At 38.7% G+C, this 16,288-nt stretch overlaps 2 pseudogenes; both read left to right on the top strand.

Annotated features, from left to right (window-relative positions):
- The first annotated feature begins 3,194 nt into the window (after nt 1-3,194).
- Nucleotides 3,195-12,396, top strand: LOC125244669 (annotated as a pseudogene).
- On the top strand, nt 11,550-15,957 carry LOC125245564 (annotated as a pseudogene).
- Nucleotides 15,958-16,288: the final 331 nt, after the last annotated feature.

Genomic DNA, 16,288 nt, shown 5'->3' with positions numbered 1-16,288 from the left:
AGGAGAAGGTGTGGTCTGCACTCAAGCCAGCAGAGATCCTGATTAGGTATCAGTGAAAAGGACCTTAATGCTTGTCATTTATTTAGCTCTCTGTCTTAGTTTCCTCTCTGATTGTGTGTACTTGCTGTTACATTTGTAAATTCTCAGTGGGAAGTAGGGAGTGTGACGCCATTTCTTTTGCATATATTGTTTGTTCTGTTTTGGGTTAAGGGAGGAAGGGAAGTTGTGTTGTATTTTTCTTTTTGTTTTATATTATCTTATTTGTGAGTGAGTGCACATTCATTGATGTTATGGCTGGCCCTAGGTGGCTGTAACAAATTTTAAAATAAAAAATCAAAATAAAACACAAGAAAATTTTACTTGCATGTCACGTGACTGTAAACCGACATCAGAGATGTGTGAAAATGCCAATGTGCTGTTAAAACTACTGAAATATTTAGAAATTGTTTCATGTTTCTATGTAGTCTGTCCTATTCCTAACAGCCCTCAATGGGGCATGTTGTTACAAAATGTCAATGTCTATTAAAGGAGTAACCAAAAATATTTTTTTCATCAGTTACTTACCACAAATAGAGATATTTAGCAGAACATCCAGACTGTTGTTTTCCAAACAACAAATGAATGGAGAGCTCCAAAAAGGACAAAATTAGTCCATATGACTTGATAACTTACCGTGATGAATAGGTCAACTTTTAAGTCATGATGAAATGCTCGTTAAGAAATGCTCAAGCATTTAAATCATCATGAGAATTGGCTGTGTGAAGTGTTTGTTTTCAGTCTTGTCTGCTGCTGTGGTGTTTCTCTATATGAGTTTGATGAGGAGGGAAATCCAAACTCAAGAGAAGCAGCTTCATCAAGTCCAGCAGAGCTTCTCGATACACAGTGCACTTCTACTCAAGAAGATGGACAAATTGGAGGCTCATTTGTATGCCGTGGGTGAGTTACTGAGATCTATTTTGCGTCAGTGTTGTTGTAGATTTTGAAAACCTGATGAACACAAATTCTTGCAGAGGAGAGAAAACTCAAAGTGAGAAATGAGAAGAAGCAAAGATGCTATTTCCAAACTCCAATCTCTTCATGAAATGGACTGTGGAGCTTTCTGAGGATGATCAGAGGAAGTCTGAGGATCTCTTTCAGAAATACGGCTATGATGCCTTCCTCAGTGACCAGTTGCCTCTGGATCGGGAGCTGCCGGACACTCGAGACCACAGGTGAGTTTCAGTCGTTCATGCAAATGCTCTGACGTTCTTGATGGATTCATCCATTTTGCCTTTGTCATTGTTCTGTAGATGCATTGGACGTGAATATCCACACAATCTGCCCACCATCAGCGTTGTGCTGATTTATCTGGATGAGGCTCTGTCTGTCATTCAAAGAGCCATTTGCAGCATCATCAGTGAGAAATGAGAAGAAGCAAAGAAGCTGTTTCCAAACTCCAATTAATTCAAGTTATGCGTTCTATATGTCCCAATGGCAGGGGAATCCTGGAGTATGACGTATTGAGGGAAACCCCAGTACTGCAGCACAGCCATGATATAAAGTTAAGGAAAGTTTTATGTCTACCTCAGATTTAACGTTTGAATTGTACATCAGCATTGGGGAATAACATTATAATCTCGTTCACTGTAGAGAAAGCTGCTTACATGTAGGCATTTTAGGTTGTATTTTTAAACAGAATGAATATTTTGGAAGGGAAATCTGAAAGGTGAATATAGATTATTGAATTTTTTAACAATGAAAATGTGTGTGAACTGTTTTGAATTGAAATATTCACAGTTTTAAATATACAACCATGTTGAATTTCAGCCCATAAAAATGTAAGCCCTAAAAATACAATGCATTAAAATACAAGCACGGTTAATGCAGTAATTAAAGTATATAGTGCAATTCAACATGCTTTTTGTTTCAAAAACATATGCCATTATTTTACTTCCATATGAATGTTTCTATAGGAACCAGAGCTTCTATTACTGAACACTATTTACAGTGTATTGGTATGTTTGTGATATTATTTAGACTATTAATTCTTCATAATTTCATTTAAAATATTTTAATTTGCAATGTAACAATTTAAAAATGCATTTGAAAGTTATTCAAAATGTATATGAATTCATGATGTAACTCAATTTAATTCTTCACAGATTGTTTTAAAGGATTCCCAGCCTGTTGTTCTTGTGTTGCTGGGACAGCAGTGTGCATCCATATTGTTGCAGCACAGCATCAGACAGCATACTATTCAGAACGTGGCATCAGTGGAAAATAATTAGCGTAGCTGCTGTTCATAACATTAAGCAAAGAGAGCCAAAGTTTAGGAGCCAAATGTGAAAATGCTCTTCCTCCTTTGGTGGATTTAGATATCCTAGGTACAACCAGAAGCCCAGAGTTTTGTGAACTTAATAGGTAACCAGTGTAGACATGATAAAATTGGTGTTATATGATCATACTTTCTTGACCTAGTAAGAACTCTAGCAGCTGCATTTTGGACTAGTTGTAGTTTGTTTATTGAGGATGCAGGACAACCAGTTAGTAATGAATTACAGTAATCTATAGAGGTCATGAATGCATGAACTAACTTTTCTGCAACCGAAACAGATAACATTTTCTGCAGCTCAGTGATGTTTCTGAGGTGGAAGAAGGCTGTTTTTGTAACATTTGAAATATGATTTTTGAAGGACAAGTTGCTGTCTAATATAACACCCAGGTCTTTTACTGTAGTACAGGTTTTTGGTCCAATAAGTAATACCTCAGACTTATCTGAATTTAATAGAAGAAAATCATTGGTCATCCAATATGTTATATCTTTACCACACTCTGTCAACTTGGATAATTTAGAGATTTCATCTGGTTGTGATATATAACTGAATATCATCAGCTTAGCAGTGGAAACTAATTCCGTTTTCTTATCAAATTACCAAGTGGAAGCATATATATTGAAAATAGCAGAGGGCCTAACAAAGATCCTTGAAGCACTCCATAATTTACTGATGTTATGTTTGATTTTTTTCCCCTGTTTAAATAAACAAAATGGTAAGGGTCTGATAGGTACGATCTAAACCACCTGAATGCCTGTCCGTGAATACCAATATAATTTTGTAGTCAATCTAAGAGTATTTTATGATCTACCTGGGAGGAGACCAGGATTCAGTGTCCTGGTCTCCTCCCTCCCAATTACATACCAAGAGTAATGTGATCATCATAGAGTAATAAAGATCAGGCAAACTAAAAAAAAACACTCAGCAAACACTAGTGTCACATAATAATACCGGTGGCCGGTGACCACAGACTAACTGACTCGTGAAGAAGGAAAACATCTTGAATTTTGCTGTTCTGATCATCATGAGAATTAGTGTGAAGAGTTTGTTTCCAGTCTTGTCTGTCGCTGTGGTGTTTCTCTATATGAGCTCTGTCAATTGGAAAATCCAAACTCAAGAGAAGCAGCTTCACCAAGTCCAGCAGAACTTCTCGTTACACAGTGAACTTCTCCTCAAGAAGCTGGACAAACTGGAGGCTCATTTATATGCTGTGGGTGAGTTCTGTAATCAAATTTGACAAAAATAATTTCTGTGAAATGCATCATGCAAAAGTTTTAAATGTATATGCACAATATTATTTAAATCGCTATTCTGAAGGAACAGAAGTTGGTTTGTATTAATGTAATGTGAAGCGAAGCGACTGTAGACAATGATTTTTAAACAGAACAACAGAAATCTGTAAATGTGAGCTTAACCATTTTTGCAGAAGAGAAAAACCTCAAGGTGAGAAATGAGAAGAAGCCAGCAAAGAAGCTGTTTCCAAACTCTGATCTTTTCAAGAAATGGACTGTGGAACTTTCTGAGGACGATCAGAGGAAGGCTGAGGATCTCTTTCAGAAATACGGCTATAATGCCTTCCTCAGTGACCAGTTGCCTCTGGATCGGGAGCTGCCGGACACTCGAGACCACAGGTGAGTTTCAGTCATTCATGGAAATGCTCTGACCTCCTTGAAGGATTCATTTTGCTTTCGTTATTGTTCTGTAGATGCATTGGACGTGAATATCCACACAATCTGCCCACCATCAGCGTTGTGCTGATTTATCTGGATGAGGCTCTGTCTGTCATTCAAAGAGCCATTTGCAGCATCATCAACAGAACTCCAGCCCACCTGCTGAAAGAGATCATAATGGTGGACGACCACAGCAAAAATGGTTTGTTCCTCTCAAAACCACATCAAACCCTATAGTCTCAGATTTTACACAAACTGAGTCATTCTTTATGTATGTCTTCACAGAAGAGCTGAAGACACAGCTGCATGTTTATTTCAGCTCCATCAATGAGAAACACCCAGGCCTGGTGAAGATGGTGACCCATCCAGAGCAGAAAGGCCTGGCTCAGGCCAGAATCTCAGGCTGGAAGGCTGCCACCGGGGATGTGGTTGCCATTTTGGACGCCCACATTGAGGTCCATGTCAAATGGTGTGAATATGCTCAGCTGACTTCGGTGTCTGGCAATAAAATCAATATTTTCTCAGCTAGATGATATTAAAACAATATTGCAAAACTGGTGCGAAGCCTATAAACTAGTATTTATTAATATTCTGAATTAGCTTTTAGTTTTAGTGATTTTATGTTTATATTTCATTGTATTTCAGCATTATTTCATTCACCGAAAATTATTTTAAAAACTTTAATTTTAGTTAATAATGACAACACTGTGAACAACCACCACAGACAGACAACTGAACATTTTCACATTTTCTGAAGTACTCTCTCACTTTAGGGCGGAGCCTCTGCTTGCACGTATCCAGGCTGATCGCATGCTGGTCCTGAGCCCCGTGTTTGACAAAGTGAATTACTATGACTTGGATGTTATAAACCGTGGTACCTCTGCTCATGGTTTTGACTGGGCTCTCTGGTGCATGTACGTGTCTTTCCCACAGAAGTGGTACGATCAAAAAGACCCTTCACAGCCAGGAAAGTGAGTATGTCTTGTGCAATACTGTGTTTAAGATGTGACTCCATACTAAAGAGGCCATTTGATGCTTTTTAATGTTTTCCTTTTCCTTTAGTGTGTAACGTATCTGTTAGTGCCTGTATAAGATCTGTAAATTTACAAAGCTCATAGTTTGCCACAAAAGGTATTTATTAACAGAGATCTATCTAACAGAGTACACAGTATCTAACAGAGAACACTGCTCCAGACCCACCCAAAAAGAGTTTGTTGTTAATCAGGTAGAAATATATATAATAAATAAACAAATATGCAGTAAACAGAGACCTCATTCCATTTGATGGTTGGGCCATTTGTTAATATGCAAGGAAATGTTAACCCAAACCTCAGTCCTTGGTCATCTCCAGCCAAATGATGAGGTACTGGAGGCTAAACTGCCAGAAAAGACAAAGTGCAGTGCAAGTGTCCAGGGCGTGACTGCTTTAGCTACTGTAGAAAACTCGTCACTGTGGCATCCACCTGTAGACTTCAACTGAAGCAGCTTCAACTCGAGCTCTGATATACCCCCCCACAGTGAATAAATATAGGATATGATTACATAGGGCAAGGTACCAGAGATGAAGGTGGAGTTTGGGGAGGTGGAAGGATGCTGGAACAGCTGAGACTGAAGAGAGGTAAGCAGCTGCTTATATACTCTGTTGATTGAAAGATTAGATGGGCTCCCTAAATTACGTTTAGGAACTTCACTTGAACTACTCCAAACAAAACCTGAAGTGGCACCAGTTCAGTCCAGTCAAAGAAAGACCAAAGGCCTCTAGAACATTTTCACCAGCTAAAAGGAATTACTGACTACACAGCGGTAACCTTGAATTCCTTGCATAGAAATTTTGATGCTAACACACTTTCGTGCATTCCCCTTGATACGGAGAAGTATGTCACAGAGTGCACAGAGGACCTGTCATTAGAAGTCATGCAAGCAGTCTGGGATGGGGCCTATATGGCTAAAAATTAGGATGTATATTGGATTGCGGCGCTCAGTATCTACTCCATAGACCAGTGATCTCAAAGTCAATTCCTGGAGGGCCACAGCTCTGCACAGTTTAGCTCCAACCAGCTCCTACTCACACCTGCTTGGAAGTTTCTAGTAATCCTGAAGACCATGAATATCTGGATCAGGTGTGTTTGATGAGGGTTGGAGCAATATGTGCAGAGCTGTGGCCCTCCAGGAATTGACTTTGAGACCACTGCCATAGACACTGACCAACCATCCCAATGTTCGTTGTTGCCAACAATAAATAAAGCTGAACTCTCCACAGCTCAAAGGGAAGATCCAGTGATCTCAAACATAGTTAAAATGAAAGAGGATGTCAAGGTACCAGATGAGGATATGAAGAAAGAAGTGATTAGAGTTGCCAGGAAACTTCTGTATGGATGGAACAAACTACTTTTGGAGGATGGATGTCTTTACAGGCAGACTAATGAGAGAAAACAGCTTTTTCTCCCAGCTCAGTACAAGCAACTTGCTTTGGAATACTTACATGATAATATAGGATATGTGGGCACAGAACGATTACTTTACCTAATGAGAGAAAGGTTATATTGGCCATTTATGAAAAAGGAAGTAGAGGAACACATCACAAGAAAGTGTTCATGCATCAAGCAAAAAAAACAGTGACCATTGTCCGAGCACCAATGGGTAGTATAACCTCCAACTCACCTCTTGAACTTGGTCGTATTGACTACCTATGTTTAGAACCAAGCCTTGGGCGGCATGAACACATACTGATAGTTGTAGACTACTTCATTAGATTTGCTCAAGCTTACCCGACAAAAAACAAATCTGGCAGGACTGCAGCTGAGAATCTCTACAATGACTACATTCATAGCTTTGGCTACTCTGGAAAGCTACATCACGACCAAGGGAGTTTGAGAATGAGCTTTGGAGTACGCCATTCAACAACATCTTACCACCCACAAAGTAACCCAGCTGAGAGATTCAATCAGACTACCCTTCAAATGCTCCGGGCGTTGACTGACAAAGAAAAGGCAACGTGGAAAGATCTTCTCCCACAGATCATACATGCATATAACTACGCGTGCCATGAGTCCACTGGTTATTCCCCATTCTATTTGTTGTATGAATGCCAATCCCGCCTTCCTGTTGACTTGATATTGGGGTTGTTTTGAATAGGGAGAGGGAGTGACCCACAAGGGTTTTGGACTAGAAGGATGGCAGAGGCCTACCAAATAGCAAATGAGAACAGCAAACAAGCAAGTGCACAGGGCAAAACTCAGTATGACTTGAAAGTCAAAGGTGTGACCCTAAAACCGGGAGACAGAGTTCTTGTCAGAAACCTCAGAGAGCAAGAAGGCCCAGGAAAACTCATATCATACTGGGAGAAGACCATCTATGTGGTAAAAGCAATTTTCAGAAAATCCTGTGTATGTAGTGAGCCCTGAGTGTGGAAATAAGAAAGGAACAAGAACTTTACACCGAAATCTGCTGTTGTTGGTAAAAGACTTACCTGTGGAGACACTGCCACATCTAAGGGAACTTGCTAAACAAAGACAGTGCAACAGATAGACAAAGAATAAGAATCTGTTTGCCATATTGATACAACTGATTCAGATGAGGATAACTCTGGAGGATGCTGGCTGAGAAACCCTTCAGGTTGGATGGAGCAGAGGAGAGATAATACAACGATTAGCCTGTGTGTCTATTAAACCTTTGACAAAATCACACCAGAACATTCAAATCTGCTGCTGACCCATTTCGTGAGAGCAGTTATGTTTAGGTATGAAACAGCTTTATAAACAGTTTTTTCAACCACTCAGCAATGTTATTTCTGTGTTGCAAATATTCAAATGATCACAGCAGTCCTGGGATAAAAGTTTATAAGTCAGATTTAAACACTAAATAGCGATCAATTTAGAGCAAATTCCCCTTTTAAAAGTAACGTGGTGCTTCAAATAATGCTTGTGTCGATTACATTGTTAGACTAGCTGCCGACGAGTGACTGTTAAAAATAATTTTTCATGGTATCATTCATTCAAGAGATTTGTTCAAAAATGCTGATTCATTCAGTAATGAAACAAGTGAAGTCTTTATGAGTGAGTCATTGAATCATTCACTCACCAAACTATTTTTTTTTTTTTTTAAATGTTCATTCTAATTAATTAAACATTTTTAAACAGACGGAAGCAATTATTATTTTGTCAGAGCCTCTGGTAATTTACATGTTATTTTATTTGGTTGTCTGTTCAGAATTATGGGAGAATTGTGATCTCTATTTGAAACAAAAAATTGCGATTCTCAGTTTATCCAGAATCGTGCAGCTCTAAACAGGGGTTTTTCAATTTATTCATGTGAATTACACACACCCATACCAAAATTACGAATTCTGAAGCAGTTATGTTTATTTTTGAAAACTTTTTTCTAATAAGTAACTACTAGATCATACAGTTTGGGGTGTGAGTGTGTGCATTGTAGAACAAAAGGTCAAAGTATCGTCAAGCTATGTTTTCCACAGGCTTTATTTTACTCATGAATTGAAAAACCCCATAGGAAAATCTCCAGGGAACCAGCGGCGAATAAGTCTTCAGGGTTCCGAAGTCATAGAATGTGTAAAGAAAGAAAGTGCCACACGATTATGGAGCATTACATTTCTGACACACGCTTGCAATGTTTTTGGCCAATTACAAAGCAGTGGGTCAGCTGGCCAATCAGAGCACTCTAAGATTTTTTAAAGGAGGAGCTTTGTAGAAATCAAAGTGTGTCCAACAGACTGTGAATAGAGGGGCTGCAGTAATGTTATTTATGTGAAAAATTATGTGTTTTTGGAACATTAAAGCATGTTAACTTGTTATTATACCCAATAAACAAAATAATTACCTTTTAAAATAGCATCATATGGCCTCTTAAAGAAGTTTCACGCTTGTAATTGTGCTGTTGAGATGATGTTGCTAAATTTTGCTCTATTAAGAGCGTAACAGAGCCTTCCTCCTGTTTCCAGGAGTCCCTCTGTAATGGGAATACTCGTGGTTGATCGTCTGTTCTTCGGAGAGATTGGGACTCTGGATGGAGGGATGCAGGTGTATGGAGGAGAGAATGTTGAATTAGGAATACGGGTAAAGTGCATGAACATACTACTGATTTATATTATACTCTATATATTATATTATATTCAGTGTTGATTGTTCTTGGCTCAGGTGTGGCTTTGTGGAGGAAGTATAGAGATTATTCCCTGCTCTAAAGTTGCCCACATTGAAAGGGCGCACAAACCCTATGTGCCCAACCTTAGTGGTGTAATGAAGAGAAATGCCCTCAGAGTGGCAGAAATTTGGATGGACGAATACAAGAGAAATGTCCACATGGCCTGGGGTGTCCCCATACAGGTAAATCTAATGAAAAGATTCGACTACTTCTAGGAGACTTGAGATGTTGATTTTAGGTTTTGAGGTTTGAAATGTTAAATGGTTTTGGGTCTTCATTAGATTTATGATCTGTTCTCTCCTTTTCCCACAGAATCATGGAATAGACATCGGTGATGTTACAGAGAGAAAGAGACTGAGAGAGAGGCTGAAATGCAAACCATTCAAATGGTATCTAGAAAATGTCTATACTGAGTTAAAACCCAGGAATGTACTTGCTTATGGAGCGGTGAGTGACATACAGTTCACTTTGACTCAAGAGAGTTTTATATAAGAGAGGTTTAATATAATGTCTTAATCTCTATCACACAGCTGATTAATGACCTGCAAACAAGTTTATGTTTGGATAAGGGGCCAGATGAGGAGAACACTCCCATTTTATATCCATGTCATTACTTTTCCACACAGGTAATCTCTTCTCTTCTCTTCTCTTCTCTTCTCTTCTCTTCTCTTCTCTTCTCTTTATTTTTGAGGAACATTTGATGCAGTTCAGTTTCTTCTCACACAGGTATTTTACTATACAGCAAGTGGTAAGATACTTGCTGATCCTCTGCCGTCCCTTTTACATGATCAGAGCCGCTGTTTAATTGATCCCGGCTCAGGCAAGTTTCCAGAGCTGTCCTGGTGTTCAGACACTGAAAAAACAAAACATATGTACTGGGATTTCAAACAGGTGAACAAACCCCAAATACTGATAGGATACTGTGGTATATCACAATCTGAATATTGCATGAGAAAATGTTCTTTATCTTGTTTGTTTTTCAGGGAGAGGCCATACAGAACAGAAAAACCAAACGCTGTCTGGAGGTCAACACTGAGCAGAATGTGAAATATGAAAAATACATTTTTATTCAGGAGTGCAGAAACCAGCACTGGAGGATACAGAATTTAATTCAGGACTTATGAAACACAAGATTTAATCAATTTAGATAAACGCAGCTGACACGCTGGAGCACATTGGAGAAACATCACAGATTGTGTTGGTGCTAAAAAATTGAATGCAGCTACGCACTGAAAGAAATTGGGTACTAAAAATGGCACAAAAATATTATATGGCTGATGAGAAAGTAAAAATAGAATTGATAATCGGAAAGAGGGTTTAAGAGAAAAAGAATCACAGTTCAGATTCACACAGTTCTTGCAGCCCCATATATATATATATATATATATAATTTGTTACATCTGATGTCTTTTAGAAGTATGTGTATGTTGTGTTTCTGAGTGTGCCTGTGCAGGAGAAGGTGTGGTCTGCACTCAAGCCAGCAGAGATCTGATTAGGTATCAGTGAAATGGACCTTAATGCTTGTCATTTATTTAGCTCTCTGTCTTAGTTTCCTCTCTGATTGTGTGTACTTGCTGTTATATTTGTAAATTCTCAGTGGGAAGTAGGGAGTGTGACACCATTTCTTTTGCATATATCGTTTGTTCTGTTTTGGGTTAAGGGAGTAATGGAAGTTGCATTGTATTTTTCTTTCAATGTGCTTTCTTTTTCTCTCTCTTTTTAAGGGAATTTAGAAGGAAATAAATCTAGTTATTTTTGTTTGTTATTTTGGACTTGTCCACTGCTAAATTTGATCCATTTGTTACTGGTTTTCGCTATAATTTTGTTAATCTATTTTTGTTTTATATTATCTTATTTGTGAGTGAGTGCACATTCATTGATGTTATGGCTGGCTCTAGGCAGCCGTAACAAATTTAAAAATATAAAATTATAATAAAACACAAGAAAATTTTACTTGCATGTCAAGTGACTGTTAACTGACATCAGAGATGTGTGAATATGTAAATGTGCTGTTAAACTATTGAAATATTTAGAAATTATTTCATGTTTCTATGTAGTCTGCCCTATTCCTAACAGCCCTCAATGGGGCATGTTGTTAAAAAAATGTCAATGTCTATTAAAGGAGTAACCAAACATTTTCATCATTTACTTACCACAAATAGAGATATTTAGCAGAACATCCAGACTGTTGTTTTCTAAACAACAAATGAATGGAAGGCTCCAAAAATGACAAAATGAGTGCATATGACTTGTGTATTTCTTGGTTTTCTCAAACCATGAGAACTTACCGTGATGAACAGGTCAAAGTTTAAGACTTTATTCAATTAAATGCTCGAGCGTTCAAAATGATGAGAATTACTGTGTGAAGAGTTTGTTTCCAGTCTTGTCTGTTGCTGTGGTGTTTCTCTATATGAGTTTGATGAGGAGGGAAATCCAAACTCAAGAGAAGCAGCTTCACCAAGTCCAGCAGAGCTTCTCGATACACAGTGCACTTCTCCTCAAGAAGCTGGACAAACTGGAGGCTCATTTGTATGCCGTGGGTGAGTTACTGAGATCTATTTTGCGTCAGTGTTGTTGTAGACTTTGAACTCTCAATGAACACAAATTCTTGCAGAGGAGAGAAAACTCAAAGTGATAAAGGAGCCATTTGCAGCATCATCAACAGAACTCCAGCCCACCTGCTGAAAGAGATCATGCTGGTGGATGACCACAGCAAAATCACATCTAAACTCAGATTTTACACAAACTGAGCTTGTCATTTGGGATGTATATCTTCACAGAAGAGATGAAGACACAGCTGCATGTTTATATCAGCTCCATCAATGAGAAGCAGCCAGGCCTGGTGAAGATGGTGACCCATCCAGAGCAGAAAGGCCTTTCCCAGGCCAGAATCTCAGGCTGGAAGGCTGCCACCGGGGAGGTGGTTGTCCTTTTGGTCCATGTCAAATAGTGTGAAACTGCTCAACTGACTTCAGTGTCTGGCAATAAGACCAGGTCTATACCAAAGCATTGTTTTTCATGAGGCTAACTTATTTTCCCAATTGATTTCATTGCCAGCAGTGTGACCGAGCTCTGAGTGTTCAGCTTTTTACTGGTCGTCGAGAGTTGAAGAATGTTCAACTTTGGGTAAAATGCAGCACCTTCTCTAATGTTCACACAATCAAGAAAACGTTTGAATGTTCAGAGAACATTTAGAAATAACGTTTTCAGAACGTAATTGGAACGTTGGTGAAATATTCTTAGAACATATTTTTGTAGCTGGGTATTTCTAACTGTGAAAATGAAGTGTCCATCATAGAAAAAGAAAGGAAGTTGTGTTTTCATTTCTGAAGGGAGTGATAAGGCATCTCGAAAGTATCAGATAGATCTTCCAGTGTCTTCACGACCTACCTACAGCAATAAATTGGTTGAATGAGAGAAAAGTAATAATATCGTCACATGCAGGGACTTGATCAAGCCCAATTTCCTTGTGAAAAAAAGAACTTTAGTATACTTTTAAAAAGGAGTACTTAATATAGAATAAAAAATACTTTAAAGATAACATTACTGTGAGCGAAGAGGTTGTTAATCAATTGTATTTGCTTCTTCTGAAGCCATCAGCCTGCATTATTTTGTGTTTAGCAGCGGAGTTTGTGGTGAAAAACTACATTACCCTTGATGTCGTATAAAAAAATGACACTATTAAGAGAAAAAAGATTGTTAGCTCCGCCCACTGCCATGAAGTACCACAATAATTCTATTATGCTGTTCGCAGTGCTTCATGGGATAGTAGTTTTTTCTATCACTAAAGCTGTTAAGTACACAGTTATGTACTTTTCCGTTTTTGTTTGATTTTCAGATACTTTTTGCTTCAAAACAATATTTGTAATGTTTCACCTCATAGTAGGTTGGATATCACTCCAAAATGCATAAAGCTATAAAGATACTATGAAGAACCTATAAAGATGTTTACATGATTTATGTGCAGATGAGGACTTTGCCTGTGAGAAACCTCCTCCCAAAAAAGCTCAAACAGCTGTCAAAGACCTTGATTCAGAAAGCAACCGTCTACAAGTGCATCTCCAAATGAAGTTGTTGATCTCACCAGCTCAGGAAGCAAAAAGAGGTTACAAAAAAGCATTTTACCTTTTCAGAGCACATTTTATTACTAATCAGCTTAAATTCTTTGTGTAATTGCAAAGGAAAGGCATTAAAAGAACTGATTGTATGTAATGACTCCACTGACCCTTTACTGTTGTCTTATTTCAGGACGTTTCTGGGTGATAAACTTTATGAAAGAGATTTGGAGGCAGCTTTAACTTTGTCATTGCTGGACTCTTCAAGAACACAAGACGGAGAGCCTACAACCAAAACAGGTGAATGTTCTGCTGGTGTAAGAGTTCATTTACCTCATTTGTGAATTGCAAAGCTCTATGTTACTGTTGTTTAATGTCTCTTTGTGTTCTGCAGAAGATTGTGACGCGTCTCAGCCTGTTCAGTGTTCTCCACCTGTTCTGATACACTGCAGTGCTGATGGAAGCCATTTAGGTAATAACAAAAAAAACATGTTTTGTCTGTTTACAGGGTCACAAACTGATTATTTATACATATATGGAGCTTTATGTGACATTTTCATGCAAAAATCTTCTCTAAACAAAAATCTGTGCTTGATTTTGTACAGTAGGTGACAGTCATCCCCATCCAGATTGTCCTCCAGTGCTGTCAAACTGTAGCATTGATGACAGAAGTTTAGGTAAAGCAGGTTTGTTATTACGCAGATATTAACTTTTGATGTTAACACAATTGAAATTTCAGTGTAATTAGTGTGTTAGAAAACTGCATCTCTGGGGCTGACATAAAAAGAGAACAAATGCAACGTTTTCTATGCATGTGTACCTCTGTGTTTATTATTGCCCTTGTTTTCTGGACTGAATCTGATCAGCGTGGACGCCTCCCCTCCCAGTGTTTCCAAACAGACTGAAGCCTCAGAAAAGCAGAGAAAACCACTAAAGAAGAAGGACAACAAAGACGATGAGGACTACCAGCTGCAAAACACCCCAGGTAATCTGAGCACCTTCACAATCTTAATTAATGAAGCCATATTATACCTTTTTACAAAGTCTTAAATGTTGATTTTGGGGTCTACTAGAACAAAACACCATATTTTTCACATATTTGACATTGTTTCAGCACCTCTCTTCACAGTATGTCAGTAATGCTCTGGGAAGCGTTTCCCAAAAGCATAGTAAGCCTAAGTTGATCGTAGAAACCATTGCTACCAATGGAGCTATGATCAATTTAGGCTTATGATGATTTTGGGAAATGCTATACCTTGATAAGTTCCTGTCTCTATGAAGCCCCTCCTTCTGTAACGTGCAGTGTCCTCTGATTGGTCAGCTGGATCAATGTATTGTGATTGGTCAAGCGCTTCAAGCATGTTTGGGAAATGTCCCTCCCGCAAGTTTCAACACACTATTAATTAGCTCAACCAGACCCTGCCCCCTTAGTTTGCACATGCCTCTGCAGACCTTTTTCATATTCCAACTGCAACACATTTAAGAAAGTTGAACATGTAAAAAAGCAAATGATACAAAATGGTGCCAGAATTTCCTCCATCACACACACAAAGATCTGCTGTGAAGAGATGGAGTTTCTGAAGCCTGTACCGAACTGTAATGGGCAGTGTAGCCCCTATGACGAGAAAAACAGGTATGCTTGAGCATTGTGTCCTTTATAGGGTCACATCTTGTGACATCACATCCTGTTTTTGATTCGTTTAGATGTCTTTGGTCGGTGTTGCGTTCATATACCTGTGTTCATTTGGAAGCAAACCGAAACTCCCCTAAAAAAGTGGGTCCCGGTCCACTTGTTTACTGCGCACAAGGGTTCTGATGACGACATTCACACTTATTCAAATGAACCGCACTAACAGAGCAATCGCACCAGAGTTCATTTTAATCGAGCCAAACCTGCCAAGTGTGAACACACCCTAAATTTTACTGTCCAATAAAAGACATCACACTAACATCTCTCTCTTTTTGACAGCTCCCAGCCCAACGCTATGTCGAAGTCCAGCTGCTCCTGTGTCTCTGGACTGAAGAAGACGCCCAATACTCCACCCGTCTCTAAACCTGCACTCTGCTCCAGTCCTGCAGGGGGCAGACTGCCTAAGTGGAATCCCCCTGGTGAGACTGCAGGATCAAATCATCAATGCAAAGTATACTGCCTAAAACTGACAAAGTGCTGTATTTGTGGTCCTGTTGTGAACTCTTTCTATCTCCATCTCCAGGTCTGGTTGGCCGGAGTGCTGGTGCGTCCCAGAATGCATCTGTGAAGTCTCCTGGACAGGGGCTGCGCTTAGAACTTTCCCGTCTGGCTCGAGTCAAACCCCTTCACCCTAATGCTGCTGTGAATTAAACAGACTAAACAAACAATGTAATGAGAAGCTGCGCAGTGGTTTTTGGGAACACTTAATGCATCTTTAGGTTTCCATGGCAGAAAAAAAAGGTAAAAAGTCTATTTTCTGACATTTGTCCTTAATTTTAAGGTCTTTCATCCCTCACTTATAGTAATATGTAGGGAATAAATTACTTTTTGTTGTCACTGTAATATTTTTAAATGTTTTTGTGTGGTGTTTTAGCTTTGTAAATATGCACTTTTTGATGAACATTAAAGGCCGTGTAATATGTTAAAATCTGGTTTTCCAAATGGTTTTTAGATTTTTATGCACATTAGTTTATTTTCCATCAACCGGTTAAAATTTACAGCAGCGCATAAAAATTGGGTCTCATTTTCACAAACAAAAACCACAGACAGGCTGAATGAAAATATAAATTGACTCCCTGTTAACAGCTGCGCATAAAGCATCACTGCACTTATAAACACAAATTTGTGCTTATGAACACAAAAAAAGATATTTTGAGGCATGTCAGTAACCGGTTGATGGGCCCTGTTGACTTTCATAGCCTGTGTAAATTGTAAGAAGATATTGTTTGCAGAAGAAGGGTGTTTCTTTATAAATTAACATTACATTACTGTAAGTCAACTTATCTACATTCCTGCAGAGTTCAGCTCCAGCCCTGCTGAACACACCTGTCTCTAATTATCAAGTACTCCTGGAGATCTTAATTAGCTGATTCAGGTATGTTTTATCAGGGTTGGAGCTAAACT

The sequence above is a fragment of the Megalobrama amblycephala genome, linkage group LG14 (genome assembly GCF_018812025.1).
Source record: "Megalobrama amblycephala isolate DHTTF-2021 linkage group LG14, ASM1881202v1, whole genome shotgun sequence".
NCBI lineage: Eukaryota > Metazoa > Chordata > Actinopteri > Cypriniformes > Xenocyprididae > Megalobrama > Megalobrama amblycephala.
The sequence above is the reverse complement of the archived record's forward strand: the minus strand, read 5'-3'. Positions and strand labels throughout refer to the sequence as shown.